General features: G+C 27.2%; 1 protein-coding gene across 14 annotated transcripts in view; it reads right to left on the bottom strand.

Moving 5' to 3' along the window:
• Positions 1–16910, bottom strand: part of LOC123299653 (dystonin) — a 171856-nt gene that overhangs the window by 101476 nt on the left and 53470 nt on the right. For 12 of the 14 annotated variants that reach the window (XM_044882042.1, XM_044881953.1, XM_044882001.1 and 9 more), the window contains exon 1: positions 5148–5156. The exons of the other annotated variants lie outside the window; for them this stretch is intronic. The gene's annotated coding sequence lies outside the window, so the exon portion shown is untranslated. Of the gene's footprint in view, positions 1–5147; positions 5157–16910 lie in introns of those variants that run through there. 14 annotated transcript variants of the gene reach the window in all.

The raw sequence follows: 16910 nt of genomic DNA on the forward strand, positions 1-16910 counted from the left end.
ACTCTAGGTCGTGATGGCGAATAATCCTAAAAATAGTTTTTACGTCATCATGCAATGATTTTTAGTATTTATATTATTATGTTTTGGACAATTTTAAAAGAAAATTTATGTTAAGTAATGGTTAGAATAAAAATTTAGGTCAAATTTGTTATTAATTATCAACACAGAATGTCAACAAAGACTAATGGTTGGTGATTTATTTTTTTAAACCATATGTATGATTGAATTTTTGTTTTAAATAAGAATAAAAAAATACTTGTTCCATTAAGATAAGAAGTTGATTCAGGTGAAAAGGTTAATCCACTTAGTATTAAAGACTTAACAATGAAGATGAATCAGAAATTTTTGAATCATGTAAAAAAAATTACACGAGTAAACTTGTTTACTGGACTGTTGATGTTCTTATGATAAGTAAATATTTCTTGAATCAACAATCTCAATCATAATTAAACGCAATAATTATATGACTACTTACAATTTGCTTGAATCAAGATAATATTTACTTGGTACCCTGTTAAGAATTTATTTTCTTGCAACATTTTGTCAAGGCCATAAACAGATAAGTTTTAATCAATTTAAAGCTGTTTTCCCTGAAATTGAGCAGACAGACAGACAGACAGTTTGATCAGACTTGTTTATAAATTTATGATAGAAAGATAAGTGGATACAACACGTAACTTAAAAATAATCAGTCTAAAGTGTTTTTTTTTAGGGGAAAATGAAAGTTGTATTTACAATTGTCAAGAAAACTAACCCATAAAATACTCCGTTTTTTTGAATCTTTTAAACGATTTTTTTAATCGTCCCCACGAGTATGCCTGGTATGCTTCAGCTCGATTAAATCACGGGAAAGGGCGACGAGTTAAAAGAAAGGGAGTAAAAACTGTAACATTTATTGTATCATGAACAAATATAAAATAAATTTTGTATAAAATTAACCTTCGACAATTTTTTAACGCAATCATGTCAATAATAATTTTACAAATTTTAAATTTGTTTTGATATCATTGATAGTAAAAATGTTTATAAAATTATATCACAATTTAATTTCATACATTTGCCAGTGAGCGATGAGTTTTGATGAATTTCGTCATAAAAACTAAAACTATTGCAAAGATTGCATTACACTCCTGATATATAAGATAAAAATGCATATTAAACAAAAAATACTTAAATAATTCGTATGAAATGATAAAATATTATGAACTCACATCAAAATGATTTTTACAGGAAAAAATTCTACAAAAAATTGAACATTTTTAAATAATCGAAGATAATTTTGGTTTTGATTATTGATTTTACTTACAATTGAGGAAAAAAGGTGCATTGAAAAAAAGAAGGTATTAATTGGGAATTTACTCTCTTGAAAATCTTCGTAATGCCTTGATTAACGGGAAAAATGTCAAAGACTAATTTTATATAAAATTTAATTTACTTTACTTTTTTGTTGCTTTATATGGCAAGATTGAAAATAATTATTCTGCAAACTTGTACAAAATGTTAAGATCGGGTCTTCTATTATTTTATTTTAATAAACAAAAATTATACATATTTATAATTAAAAAATTCATAAATATTACAAAATTAATTAAAATTATTAAAAAAATGGATGCATTATGAATAATATTTATCTTAAAACAATAGAGGAACTTCACCTAATTACACTTTTATATTTGTTGATAGCTTACATCAAACTAATTAAATTAATAACAAAAAGAAAAACATTAAACTATTTTTCTCATCATCAGAGTTTAATTAAAACCGTACATAAATATTTATTAATTATTTAAAATTATACAAAATTTTATTTTAACACCATAATTCATTTATTTTGATTAACATATATAGTAAATTCTTTGCAATTACGAGTAATTTGTTATCTTTTGTTTCAATATGTAAATTTCTATTAATAAAACAAAAATTATCACATAAAACACACCCTAGATTTCCCCTTGCCATCATAGCAGGTACACTCGATTGAAAAATAATTTTAATGACTGCTGGATATTTAACTGTCTTGAATGGAATCTTTGTAATCTGGCGCGGTTTTAAAAGTCAGAGCATTTTAAATAAAAGACATTAATTACTTATTAATCAATTAAAATACCATTTAACAAATCGAATATGACAGATTAAAATTTACACAGTTATTTATCCTTAAATAATGGAATTTGACAATTACTAGGAGGTCCATTATGATGTGTTTTGCAACCCTCTTTTCGCTGATTATTGCAGCTCCTCCCTAGGTATACATACAGTGAAATTGTCTTTGAAGAAAATTAAAAACGAATTTAAGAATTAGGAATTATTACGGAGGAAAAAAAATATTTTTATGGTGGAAGCGCAAATAAATTATTTAGTACGTCAACTATAACTATATACCATGCATTTATTTGCGCTTCCGCCATATTAATCAAACACCTTTTTTTTAGTACAGACGAAATTCAAGAAGGGATTTTCGAAGTTTTGGAGTTTTATTTTGTTCAATAACATTTTTAGATCTAAAACTATCTCCGTGAAAATGGCACCCCCCAAATGCGAATTTTCATAAATTGGGTGGACAAACGTGTACAATACCGCATTTTGGGATGCTTAAGTAAATCTTAATTTCGTTAAAATATATAATTGAAGGGTGGACAAATGTGGACAAATCGTTGTCAAACGAATGACACCTGCATTTTATAAAAATTTGCATCTGGGGTTGCTGATGTCATAATTTTTAATTGTGTCATAACTTCCAATTAGAAGGTGGACAAACGAAAATTGTAAGTGGATAAACAAACTGTAAGAACTATAATACTTAGCTTACGTTAATTTCAAAGCTCATTCGATAAATTACCGTGATAACGGGTGTGTAACAAAAAAATGGGGATAGTAAATAGTCAAGAATCACGTGTTCAGCACTCACGACTGATAAAAACTACCATTTCCAGATGGTTCAATGTTTTTAGCCAATATTGTACAATCTGAATTAAATCATCTGTTTAAATGTATACTTAATACACCCTTTGTTTACTAATTTTTTGACCAAACGTAATATTTGTATTTTTTGTTATGGTTACGAAATTAATACTCTAATAACATGAATAAACAATTAATATACCTCTCCTTTATTATTTAACCTGGCACTGGCTGTCTATTATATGATTATAAATAATCCTATATGAACATCACACAACCTCCGTATACAGATTTAAAAAAAAAAACATATTGAAATCGAAAAGTTTATCGTCCTTAGAAACTAAAATTTTTGAAATATAATATCCTCTATGAAAAAACTGAGAATTTATCAAAATTAAGGTCTCACGAAGCTACATTGAATGAGTTAAAAAATTTAGGGGCTGTTTTATAAAAGTTTTGATATAGATATGTATTCATTTTCGATTGGACCTAAATTGATACTTTTTTTGTTTAGGATCAAATGTGTACACAGATGTGCTCACAGGATGCTACTTTTTGTTTCAAGAGATCTCAAATTTACATCGCCTGAAAATGATTGGAAAAAGAAGTCTGCTTCCATACAATCAGTTTGTATATAGAGGTTAATATAAATATAATAATAATTTTTTTGAAACAGTACATGTGTCAGTATATGATGGTTTGTTATTTGTTCTCAATTTGGTCTATTTCCGGTAAATATTGTTTCCGTTCATTTTTTATTTGTTTTGTTATAGCGAATGTTTTTTTTTTTCATTGAAAAACTCTCATAAAAAAAAATACAAAGCGGTCCGTGTATTGACGATGACATAGCATTTTAAGTTTAACTTGGATGGATGCATTTTGTAATATGGGCTATTACACTTTTATCTATCTTAAAATCTTAAATAAATTTTGATAATTGAAAATGTTCGTGATTTATAAAATAAGAAATATCTTGAGGCAAACTTGTGACTTCGATGCAAGGTTTGTATAGTGCAGGGACATTGTAGAGAACAAATTCTGAACAAGACAGAATTTAATTTATTGTGGAAAATACTTTTACTCGCATGAAAGACGTTCTTACACTTAGTAAAAGCATAATGTCTTCGAATGGAAATTTATCCTATTGAAAAACAATTTAAACGAGAAAGTACACATTGCCCTGTGCTATAAACATACACATATTCACTATAAAAGACTTTAAAATTAATTATTTTTGAAAATATGTAAGCTTCTCTCAAATATCACGTGAAACAGTCATACTGGAAAAAAAAAGTGCGTCTAAGAAGAACTTCTTTTACTTTTTTTTAATGAATTTTTATAGCTTTTTGTACAACTGCCTTCAACATTTATCTTCCGATAGCTTTGTTTAAAAATTTTTTCGATATAAAACCAAAACGCTTAAAATAAGAATTTATGGACCTTAGAAGACATAAAGAGCCAATATTCATACCCAAGATAATATTGGAATATGATTTTCGAGTAAATATACAAGACAAAATTTTTAAACTGCTTAATGTCGCTTACTATATTTTACTTGCCTCGTTGGGGAAAAGTAATTAGCTATAACAAGAGCAATCAGCAACCAAGAATTTGATTTTTAATGAGTTTTAAGCAAGGTTTTCCCAATGTTTAAAATTTAAAATTATGCTATTTTAGACGACTTTAGAATAGACTACTTTTTTTGTACAATAAATGTTAGATTTGGAGAACTTGAGCTATTTTGACGAAAACTTAATTAAAATGTTAAATAAAAATTAAGGCTCTATCAGGATTCGAACCATGGACCTTTCGCTATCCAATCGGACACTTAACACTTGGTCCTATAAATTTAGCATGTTCAATAAACGCTTATTTATACGTATATTATTCAAATATCAACCATTAATGATCAAATTTTCAAACAAATTGATAAACAAGCAGCTTTGCATTGCTTAATGTTTACAAAAACAATTTAATACAAATTTAACAACATTTCATGAACATAAACAACAGAAAAATTAAATATTCATTGTCAAACTACCAAAATGTTAATCGCAATAAAAATATATGTTGTAAATCAGATCTTTCCGTTATTATCAATAAAAAAATAAAAACTTATCTCCTTGTGAATAGCTATAAAAATTATATGCAAATTATCTCTGATTTATTAATAAAAAAAAACTACGTATTTAAAATAAAATTCAAATTTCCCAAAAAGTAAAAAGAAAAAAAAATTAAACACCAACTCATATTTAGAAAAAAAATTTATAAATAAAATGAAAATCACTTGGTAACAACACTTGCACTTGTAATAAACAAAAAATAATTGCACTTAATAAAAAAATTCTCAATTGACATAATATTTTTTTAAATTTAATAATTTGTTTATAACAATAGAGAGAGATTTAACAAACAACAACAACAACAAAACAATAAATAACAATAACAGATTTATATTTATTTTGATGATTCGGGCACGGTTTAATAATTGACACTGGTTTTTCAGCGGCACCCATACCATACATACACCGGCTGACTGAATGTATCATGTGCATGTCGACATTATATTATTATGAAGTTTACACTCCTTGACGGCAGGTGCGCGCACCTCAACTATACTATACTTAAGTTAGTTTATTATGTACCTTACTTAAGTACATTATTTTTTTAATTAAACTCATATAAAACAACAAACAACATTAGTTTAAAAACACAGTAGGAACTTTGATCGTGTTATCATATCCAAAAATGACGGAATTATTGATTTGTTGATGACAGTCATTTGGAATTTTGGTTTTTTTGGTCATCCTTTGATTATATATTTCATGTGATGTCATAATAAGATTCAAGGCTAGTTATTAATTAGTAATAATAAATAATGAATTTTATTAACTTTGATTTTGTGTGGGAATGATATTAATTTAAAAACAATAATGATAATTTCCGATTTTAATAGCCAAATGCGGGTTGACACAAAATTCAAGTATTTGGAGTTGAGAGATTGGTTCGAATTTTAGATGCATTAGTTTGTCAGTTCAAATAAATGGAGGAGCTAATTGTTCAAACTGTTGTTTCATGGATAAATAAAATAATCGGCTATGCCTTTGACAGTTTCTATAGATACCTATCACAAATTTCAGACGAATTCTATAATTCACTTTCAATTCCCCATATGAGTGTGATGTAACCCGATTTTTCACAATACTCCTGACAAAAATAGTAAATTACACATCCAGGGAGCAGAAGTAAAGAATGTCTTAGATCTCATGTTCATTGTCGCCATTGGCGAAGCCTAGAGTGACTAACATGAGATCTGAGACATTCTTTATCTGTTCCCGTGGTGTGTTTACTATCTGTTTCCTCGATGGAGGCAGAAAGCGGCAACTTCGTTTTGCACAGCGGACAGAAAGTTAACACTTTCTGATCGACGTGAAAATGAGCACATATCGACGATTTATGAACGTTTGAAGAAACGGAAAATTGATTAATATCTTGAAAGAGGACAAAAAACAAAAGATTGGGAATCTGCTGAGATTTTAATTTAGATGAATTTTAACCAAAATCTTTGTAATCTTCCTTAGGCCCCTCAAGGTTATTTGGGGCATGAACGACAATCAAATAGAATAACAAAAAAATATGTAAATCTAGTAGTATTTGAAGGTTTTAGATAAGATGGTAAAACCATACAGTCGTGAAACATGTTTTGTAAATCTTTGACAACTTATCTCGACTTAAGTTATAATATAATTTTTCATTTTTATATTAGCAGAGATCTATGAGAAAATTAGTTGAACATTTGGTGACAACTGAATGCTCGTATTGTACCTGATGATTTTATAAAATGAAAACAAGTGTCACATTCATAGAAAGAATAATTAACACCATTATGTCACCATCAAAGTTATTAAATCACCCAGTACACAAACAAAATTAATATGTATGCGAGAAATTTAATAATTCGTAACATTTAAACAATTAATTTATCATAAAAGAGTACGAGAAGTTTTGAGAGAAACTAATGATTAAATGACTAATTAGAACTTAAGAACTAGTGCTTGATCTTTGATGTAAAAAATTCGACAAAAAAAAAGGATTTAAAAGCTTCTAGTTTTTGAACCCCTAACAGAAAAGGGTTACAATACTGGCGTTTGTCTATAGTGTTATCAATTTTTAAAGTCTTATCAACGTATTTTCCGACTGAAATTCATTTGATTTGAAAATAAAACGAAAGTTTTTATAAGAATATTCAAATATGACCAGGAATTTTATTATTTTTTGAAATCGATTAAGAAGGAAGATATTAATAGCAATCTGAAGTTTGGGTGTATATTATATTAAATAGCATTATTAAAAATAATAAGCTTTATTTCTGTTACACTCTGTAATAAAAAAATATAAACAACTTAATGTAAAAATTGTTTAATTAAAACAATTTTACAATAATAATTCGCTCTTATCTCTATTGTTATTATTATTATATGTACATATTTATGTAATCAGATTAATCAACACTAATTTTATGCAAAAGAAGGTTATATTATCTTAATTAATGTATTTAATTAATAAATTCCCATTTTAAATACAGTTAGACCTGTAGAATATGAATGTTCCTCTTGTATACAATATCGAAATAAAAAACAATAAAAAAAATCAAATTCGTTTTTTATTTAAATTAAACAAAACATTTATTTCTGATTCCAAACCCTTGAAGAATTGACCGATTTAAGTTTACAAATACAGACAGATTAATAGTAGATATAGTATATGAACAGATCTACAACGATCTGTTAACCAATCGAAATTGGTATCAGAAGATAATTTAATTACGAAAATAATGGCATAAGCTTGCCTGAAAACTACCATTCATGAAATAAATTGATTAAAATTAATTTAATTAAAAATAGCCATGAACACTTTTCGATAAAAAAAATATGGAAGGAATGTTTAAAAATCAATATAATTTCATAAAAAATCTTGTTATTAAAATGGGTCTCTCTTAGACCATTAAATTAAAAGAAAAAATAATTTGCAAAATTCCACTAATTTTTTGATGATTTCGTCTGAAGATGAATATGATATTGTCTGAAGATGGTCGTACCGGTCAGAAAAATTTAATTCATTTATTTAAAAATAAATATGCTTAAAAATAAGTAGAATTTTGCAAATTATTTTTTGTATTAACTAAACAAATTTTTCTTGTAAAGAGAAAAGGTACAATTGTCCATGACATCGAAGCTAAACAAATTAACCGATTTATATGTGAGTTTCTTTTTGAAAGTTAGATCAATCTGAATAATCTGTTCAGTCATTTCAGTTTTTTCACAAAACGTATCTCTTAAGAAACAAAAGAAATTTTCGAATCGAAAAATGGGTTTAATTCATACAAAACAATATATATTGAATCGTAGTTATTCAATCCAACACATAAATTGAGTAATTCTAGATGTAGGTTTCATATAACAAGCTCCATGCGTCATTATGTATATTATTTTTCTAAAAAGTAGTTTGATATTATATTATAAAGGTTGCTACTGGTTTATGTTCCCTGTTTGAATAAAAAAATCAAACATGTTTTTTGAATTTATTAACTAGGAAATCATAATTTTAATAAAGACATCGTTGTTGTCTAAGACATGTGGATTCAGAATATTATAATACTTGAAGTTAACCTGAAACATGTTTTCTATATTCTGAAAAGTCCGTAAATCAAAGTGCCTGGCTTATGTTGAATATTATGGAAACTTTTAAAAAATAATGTTAAATAAGATAGATTTTTCAAGAATAGGTTTAGACAGAAGTTTGCGATTTTGAAAACGTTTTGAAAAGAAATTCCGTCAACTTTTTCCAAATATCCTTTTACCACCACTACTACATAAGGTAATCGGGAAAAAAAAACCGAAAATTTTAAAGACTTGGAGTATTGTTGTAATTACGAGTTGATTGGGTTGAGTTTGCCGACTATAGAGGACTTGGTTGGGTTTTGAAGTTTTTAGCCCTTGCGTTCAAAAATGGGACAGAATTTTTTTTTGCAACGAAAGTTGAATAATTAAAGGAAATTTTAAGTTTTCAATATTTTGAAAATTACGCCCGATATCGAAAAATTGTATTCTTCTTTTTCGTTTTATATCGTCAAGTTTTGAAATAAATCACTATCAAAATTGAAAATATTCACATTTTTTTACCTGAAATTACTTGACGCTCATACATCCTTAAGGATATACGATCCGTGTTAAAGTAATTACAGGTATAATTAAAAAAAATATTTTTTCAATTTTTATGATAAATTATAATATAATTTGACGAATTTAGACGAAAAGCAATAATAAAATTTTGCGATACCTAGCTAGCTTTCTTTTCGAAATATAGAAGCCTAAGCCTGTTTAATTATTTAGTCGATTTAATTATTAAATATTCAGTGTTTCGAAAATTGAGCCACATATTGAAAAATACTATTATTTTCGTCTAAATCAGGGCTTCTTAAACTTTTGTAATTCACGACCCCATTTATGATTGCGAGTTTCTTGACGACCCCATACAAATATAAAAGAAAAATAAATTAATATTTTTTGATGATTTATTTATTAGGTAACAATATACATATACATATGAAAATATATAAGTTTAGAATTCGTTTTGAAACATACAAAAATCTAAAATTAAAAATTGCACAAAAAATTATAAAATTGTATTTATTACCACTTTTGGATTCTGACCGTCTTAATTCTCTCGAATATATTCAAGTAGTTGCGTGGTAAGTTTTAAATTAAAGTATAAGTTAAAAATTTAATGAGATGGATGTGCCTGTTTTTTATTGCATAACAAATCAAATTGGGATTTAATATGTGTTAAAGCTGTTTCTTCAGCAATAAAACCTAGAAATTTTGTTCATAATTATTTCTAGGGATTATTTCGGCTTTTAGAGATTGACAAAAATAAATTTATATTTTTTATTAATTCCAATAACATTTCATAATTCATAGTAAATGTTATTCAAGTTATTATAATACTCTTAATAGAAATGCAGGTACAAATAAATAATCTTTCCGAACTAGAAGATTTTATGATATATTTATCTACGATAATTGTTATTTTATCTTTAAATTGTATTTATCTTAAAATTTTATCTTTAAATTGTATTTTTACCTCTCGCGATCCCAGAATTTTGCTACGCGACCCCAAATGGGGTCGCGACCCATAGTTTAAGAAGCCCTGGTCTAAATTCATCAAGATTTAACAAATATTGTAATCAAAGTTGAAAATTTGATAAAAAAATGTCATTCCCTTGATATACCCGATTCTACCCTAAGAACGAGCAATTCCTTAAGTTGAATTATTCGAAAATCGTTCATAAGTTTTATACATATAAACATACAATTTCAATACCAAACACTTAAGGTAGTACTATCGGTAATAGACTTTGCATTCAGAATTTAATGAAACTTGGCATAGTTGCCCATTATTATATCATAATTAACCAGTTAACTTTTTTGTGGCCGTCAGAGAACTGAAAAAAAAGATATTTTAATATTGATCCTAATGGGAAATCACAGATTCTATTTTATTTCACAAAACTGGACGTTCAGATTTTCAGTTCTCTGAAGGACCCTGGTTTAACTGATTAATTATGATATAATAATGGACAACTATGCCAAGTTTCATTAAATTCTGAATGCAAAGTCTATTACCGATAGTACTACCTTAACAAAGAAATAAATAAACATTACATCATAATTTTCGCAGCCATATAGACAGATGACCTAACCTAAATATCAAAACGAATCAATTACATTAAAATGTATCTCAAGAAATCTTTTGAATACAAACAAATACATAAATTTAATAAGAATGCGTGGAAAATTATTTCACAAAACACAAAATAGATAAAAATTTATAAATTACGCTTTAAGAAATTTGTAATAATTACAAAAAGTATAAGAATTTTTAAAATGTAATTTTATAGTGACATATGTTTTTTTTTTATTTCTTGAGAAAATGTGGGAAGTGACCTTGTTTATCTATTGGTTTCATAATATTTTATGCCCTTGATCAATACTTTGAAGAATTATATTTTATTATCATGACAGCAAAAATCAGAGGTGGTGTAAGTGGAATGTGTGGGGGTTGATTCTGTGTGTGTTTTTTTATAGTTTCATTAATAATAAGATTATTGATACAGTAGTTGTGGGTTGATTGTTTGTTTGTTTGATTTGCAACAAACACGACCCAAAAACGCCTTAAAAACTTGATATTGCCAAAATTAGAATCTTGATTTATTTTTAATATTCAATAAGTTATTTATGATTTGGCCTGGATTTTATCCTACAGTTTTTATGTGGAATGTCATGGCAAATTTTTATTTTTTTAGGAGTCCGCATCGATTTTTGTTGTTATATTGTTGTAATGTATACAGTATACATCTCCAATAAATAGGTGATACACCCATTAAGTCGCAAAATAATGATAATGCCTAACTTAACTCATGTTGATGTCATGGATAATATGGGTATTCTGTGGAGAATTCTTTTGCCAAATCAGAGTCCTAAGTGTGAAAATTTTGAGCAGTGAGTTATACAAAAACTTTTACAAAAAAATCATTTCAAATTAAATCACATATAACCAAATTTGTACCAGCCAACTCATCATTTAGGTACAATGGATTATTATTTCCTTAACTCCGAAAAGAGAAAATGTCGTTTTAGAGATAAACCATAGAGCATTCATGGTAACGAAATGGGAGCATACAAGAGAAAATCATTTCAAAAGAATGATAGCCGCGGATTTATAATTGGGTAAATAAAAATAGAAGGTTAATGAGAAGGCAAAAAAAAGTCTATAAGAGAAAATTATTCAAAAATTAGTCCTCTTCGAAAAAATTGAGAAGAGGTCTATAAGACACACTCCAGGTGATTCCCCTCTTGAACCAAGTCGCGGCCTTCGGCCTTAACTCCACTCCACTTGAAAAAAAAACCCACAGCTTCTCGGCTGGGATTGCTCACAAAATTGATGGATCCAAGGTTTGGAATAAAATTATATTCTATCTGACACCCAGATTTTGGCAGTGCAAATAACTTGTATGGAGATTTTTTCATCGGCCTCTATAAAGGCCCTATAAGTGGGATCAACAAAGATACCCAAGATATGAAGGTGATAGTTCAATAGACAGTGTTCTGCCAAGTGTCCCACCATTCAACTGCTCGAGAGTTCTCAGAAAGATAATTATTTTTACTAAATACTGAATCCTTCATTGACCCATTAAAAATTCAGTAACACACTTTATAAGTTAAAATTTTTTAAATACAAAGTAGGTGTAAAATATTTTTTAATTTAATTTGAATTTCCAAAAAAATCTTTTCAATTAAATATTTTGTACGAATGATTTAAATTAAATTATTTGGTCCTCATAAATTTTACATTTTATATTATATGTTACGTAACATAATTATTTGAAATTAGTACACCCATTAAAAAAGTAGGTGTTATTAATAAAAAAAAATTATAGTAATATTTATTTTAGTTTTAGTTATGTGATTTAATTTACACCTTTGAAGTAAATAATTTTCAGTAGCATCTATTTCTCTAGTTGTAGTTAAAAAAATGATGTTGAAAATCATCCTTGACAAATATTTATAATTGAACATTTAAGGTAATGTTTGTGAATATATTTGTAAGATGATTATTATGACGTCAAAACAACGTATTTCTTTGTAATCATCTGTGAGAATAATATTAATGACATTAAGTATAAGTGTTTACATAATAATTATCAGAAAAATACATAGAATTATGTTTTAATACAAGGAAATATTAATTTTATATTCAACGCGTGCAAAACCGAACTCGACGCGTGCAGCGCCAATAGCGGAAATAATTATAACTTCTATGTCGTTTTATAATTAATTTGAGTTAATTCACACTATATTTATATCATTAATGCAATAATATATACCCCTAACATGTCGGAAAAACGAGGGTTTGAAAATTTATAAACAACCGGCTAATTTGTACACAATTATTTAAAAAATATAAGTAAAATTAAATATATCAAACTGGCCTACATATTTCATGAGCTGTTTTCTCAGACCTACGGCTTAAACATGTCAGTTTAACGACTATATGTTTTATTTTCTTACGCCCCAATTTTCAATTTCAAGTTTTCGTAAATAAAAATGTTGTAGGTTACACTGAAATGAAGCCACTCACGTTTCATGAGTGTGTTAGTCACGAAATCTGTATTTTTTATATGTAACTTTAAATAAATATATTATTTATTTATAGATATAGGCAATATTATTACATAAGTGAAGATGAAAATCATTGTATTAAAGCTTAAATCACTACATAGTATAAAACAAAGTCGCTTTCCGCTGTTTGTCTGTCCTTATGTATGCTTATAGATCTTGAAAACTACAAAACGGATTTTGATGAGGTTTTTTCATAGATAAAGTGACTCAAAAGGAAGGTTTATATTATAACAAATGCATCATATAGTACAGAAACACTGATAATTTTACAGGCTTCTAATGTGATGTCGTAAATAGAGAGAGATGTCGAGAATATGAGACGGTAAAGAAAAATGGTTCTGTACGCAACGAATGCGACAATATTTATGATGGAAAAGCCAATATTTACTTCGACCTACTCCTTAGTCGTTTTAAAAGTCTACGCGTACGACTGCGTCTCGTTTTTCATAAATTTTACAGTAGGTACTTTAGCATGAAAACCAAAGGGATCGATACTTGGACACTTTTGTATGTAAGAATCAATAATATTTCTACCTAAGCTACCAAAATACCACACATTCGTCAGAAACACACCATTGATTGTTTAACATGGTCCTTTGAAAAATTTCCCTAACCGTTTCCTCTTTGATTGAAGACGTAGAAATTCGATTGATTTCAAACATTGAATACTTGCTCATTCTCCTGAAAATTGCTAGAACGTACACGGGACGCTTTTATGTGAAATTTCAACCTTAATTGATTTGGTTTTGATTAACACTACGTCTCTAGTTTAGCTTTTCTACTATTCATAATTTACAAAGGATTTTCAAGATGGCTAGCGTTATCGCAGATATAAAATTTTCATTTTTTTTAAATATAGCACTTAATCTTTGTTCTAAACAGATTATATCAAATCTTGCGAGAATCACAATTTTCTAAAATATTAAATACAATTACAGTTAAAACTATTTATCAAAGTCAAGTGTATCTATATTTCGGTGATATACTGGCTAAATAAATCAAACATACAAATGAGTTTATGTTCCCATATTTAATTACAGTTAAACCTTATTAATAAAATGAGTCATAGCAAAAATATGACGGAGAATATATATTACGAAATAGACCACTTTTTTTTCAATTTTTCATACAATTGGACTATATTTCGTAGCCATAAGCTAAGTAGTCTTGTGTTTATCTTTTACAGCTGCTATGCACTATCGATCATGTGTACTTGAAAAATAATACATTTAACAACAACCAACAACTTCCTTTGAGTCTCAAGTCGTCTATGACTGACTATGGACTGACTATCAAGTAGATATTATTTTATTGTAATAAGAAATCGTATTATATTTGAAAAAAAATGAGACGGTTCACATATGAGAAAGATAAGCGAAATATTTTTGTATATAGCTATCTTACTTTATTAAATTTTATTTTAATTGTGTACAAAATGATGTACACTTGTATTCATAAAATAATGACAATTTGAAATAAAATGTAGTCGAAACCTTCACGGAAAAAGAGACGATAGTAGTTAGTGTGTTTTAGGCGGTATTATGGTCTATGAAAAGATCGATTCTTTTGTGCTTTTCGTAGACACAGTGGTTTTTCTGATACTTCAAAAGAAGGCAGAAAATGTGTGAATCTGGGATCGCCGATTAGTCCAAAGTGAGTAATATTCTTATCCGAGTTACTCTATCGGAATTGTCTTTCAAACTTTGGGTGTTTGCTTGAAACTACATTTTTCGAGGTGGTTGACATGATATCTCAAGTTCTACTCAACCGACTTTTTAGAACTTTGGTGGGAATCTTCTTTATAAATCTTTCAATCGTCTGTGCCTAGGATTTAAAATTTCAATTTTTAAAAAATTCGAAAAAGAGAAAACAATTTTTTTTATGTGCTCAACATTTTGTGAATTATTTTTTGCTAAGGTCCAGACGATAGCAATATCTTTACTTGTTAGGAAATTTTTTGTTTCAGATCATTACAAGGGCTGGAATCGTGTCAACCAGGATGAACCGTTCTTCTTGTAGACCCCACTTCATCGACCTGTATGTAATTCGATGAATTTTTGATTTGTTATTTTTATTTTAGGTAAAAAAGATCCGATGAAAAAATGGTCACAAAAATGTTTTCCTGGTTTGAAAAATGCCTAAAAATTAGACTTTTAGACCAGAATACTCCCTCAAGAAAACTACAACCTAAAGGAGACAGAGGTCAGAGATAGGCTAATCTTTTAAGTTCATATATAAAATATTGGTAGAAATATTAATTTGAAAGATTAAATTGCTAAAATATTTAGTTTTCAATACCGGATTTATCGAACTCGTTTTAATTTTGTATTGAGTGCTGATGAAATCACTTTTATTGAACCGAATTGTACGTAAAATAAAAAACGGTATTTATTTTCTTAATAATTACAGTTTAATAAGAAGTACAATTTCGTGGATGTAGCTGTTACTGTAGACACTTATGGTAAGTGTGAAGCCCAATAATTATAGCTGACAATTTAATTTTAAGAAACAATCTATTAAATTTGAATTAGAAAATATATTATTTTAGTTAAGATGATTCTATTGCCAATAAATTGTATGAAAAATCGGGAAAAAAATTATAAATTTCTTAATTCTTTACACTTTTTGTAAAAGTTGCTACATTTAACAACACAGGTAAAATTTGTAGAGATATAAAAAAAAATATCGATAAATTATGAAAGAGGAACTTTTTCCATTGGTAAATCGATGCTATTTCGTCATTATTAACATTAGTCAAAAACGATATTTCGTAAAAAATATCGATATTTTCTATCAAGGAATAATAAATTATTATTTTTAAAATTTTTATGAAATTCATGATAAACACATATTTTGAAAAAAGTCAGAAACCAAATTTTTCACACTAAAAACTATAGGTACCAAAAATTCGAGATATACCTAAAAATATGAGGAATTATGATTTTGTATAGTGTTTTTAAATTTAATTTGTACGAAAAAGGTTTGGAACAAGTCGATGTGTATTTTGACGAATCACTATTCAAAATTTATATCAATTTGAACAATTTAAATAATTTTCATACATAGAAAAACTAAAATAATTATAGAAAACATTTTTGATCTAAAAAGAAGTTATCTAAGTGCATACATTAATAAATGAATTGGAGATTTCAATGCGCAGTATTGTTGCAAACAAGAATAACTGGTACACACATTATAATGAAAATTACAAAACAATGAACTGATTCTTGATATTCAACTCCCACCATTTCATTCAAAGCTAAGAATAAAATCAGTGTTGTATGTTGTACATGCTGCCATCTAATGAATTCATTTAAAAGTACTTGAAAGTTAAATTACAGATTTCTTTAATTTAAAATAATTAAAATTCAAATTAATAAAATACATAGTTTTTAATAAAGATAAATTAATTTTTTTTAATGGATTCATGTATCGAAAAAAATAATGCATTTTTATTTCTTAACACTTGTTAAATAAATTCTTACCTTTTTCCCCTAATTTATCAGTAAATCAGGTAAGCAATGTAAAAAAAATTACAAAAAAACAAAATTTTAAATATATTCCATTTTTTTTAAACGCGACTTACTTTTTAAATCTCACATGCGAGTTTTGAAAGAAAATTTAAAAACGGGTAACAAAAAGTAAAAAAAATTATAAACGAATGAAAAAAAAAATTATTTTCTAAAAAATTATGGAAAGACAAGACGTTGTGATTGATTTTGTGAATCAATCACAATTTTGTATGCAGAACAAAAGACAACAATTTTC

The sequence above is a fragment of the Chrysoperla carnea genome, chromosome 1, assembly GCF_905475395.1.
Source record: "Chrysoperla carnea chromosome 1, inChrCarn1.1, whole genome shotgun sequence".
In the NCBI taxonomy this organism is placed as follows: Eukaryota; Metazoa; Arthropoda; class Insecta; order Neuroptera; family Chrysopidae; genus Chrysoperla; species Chrysoperla carnea.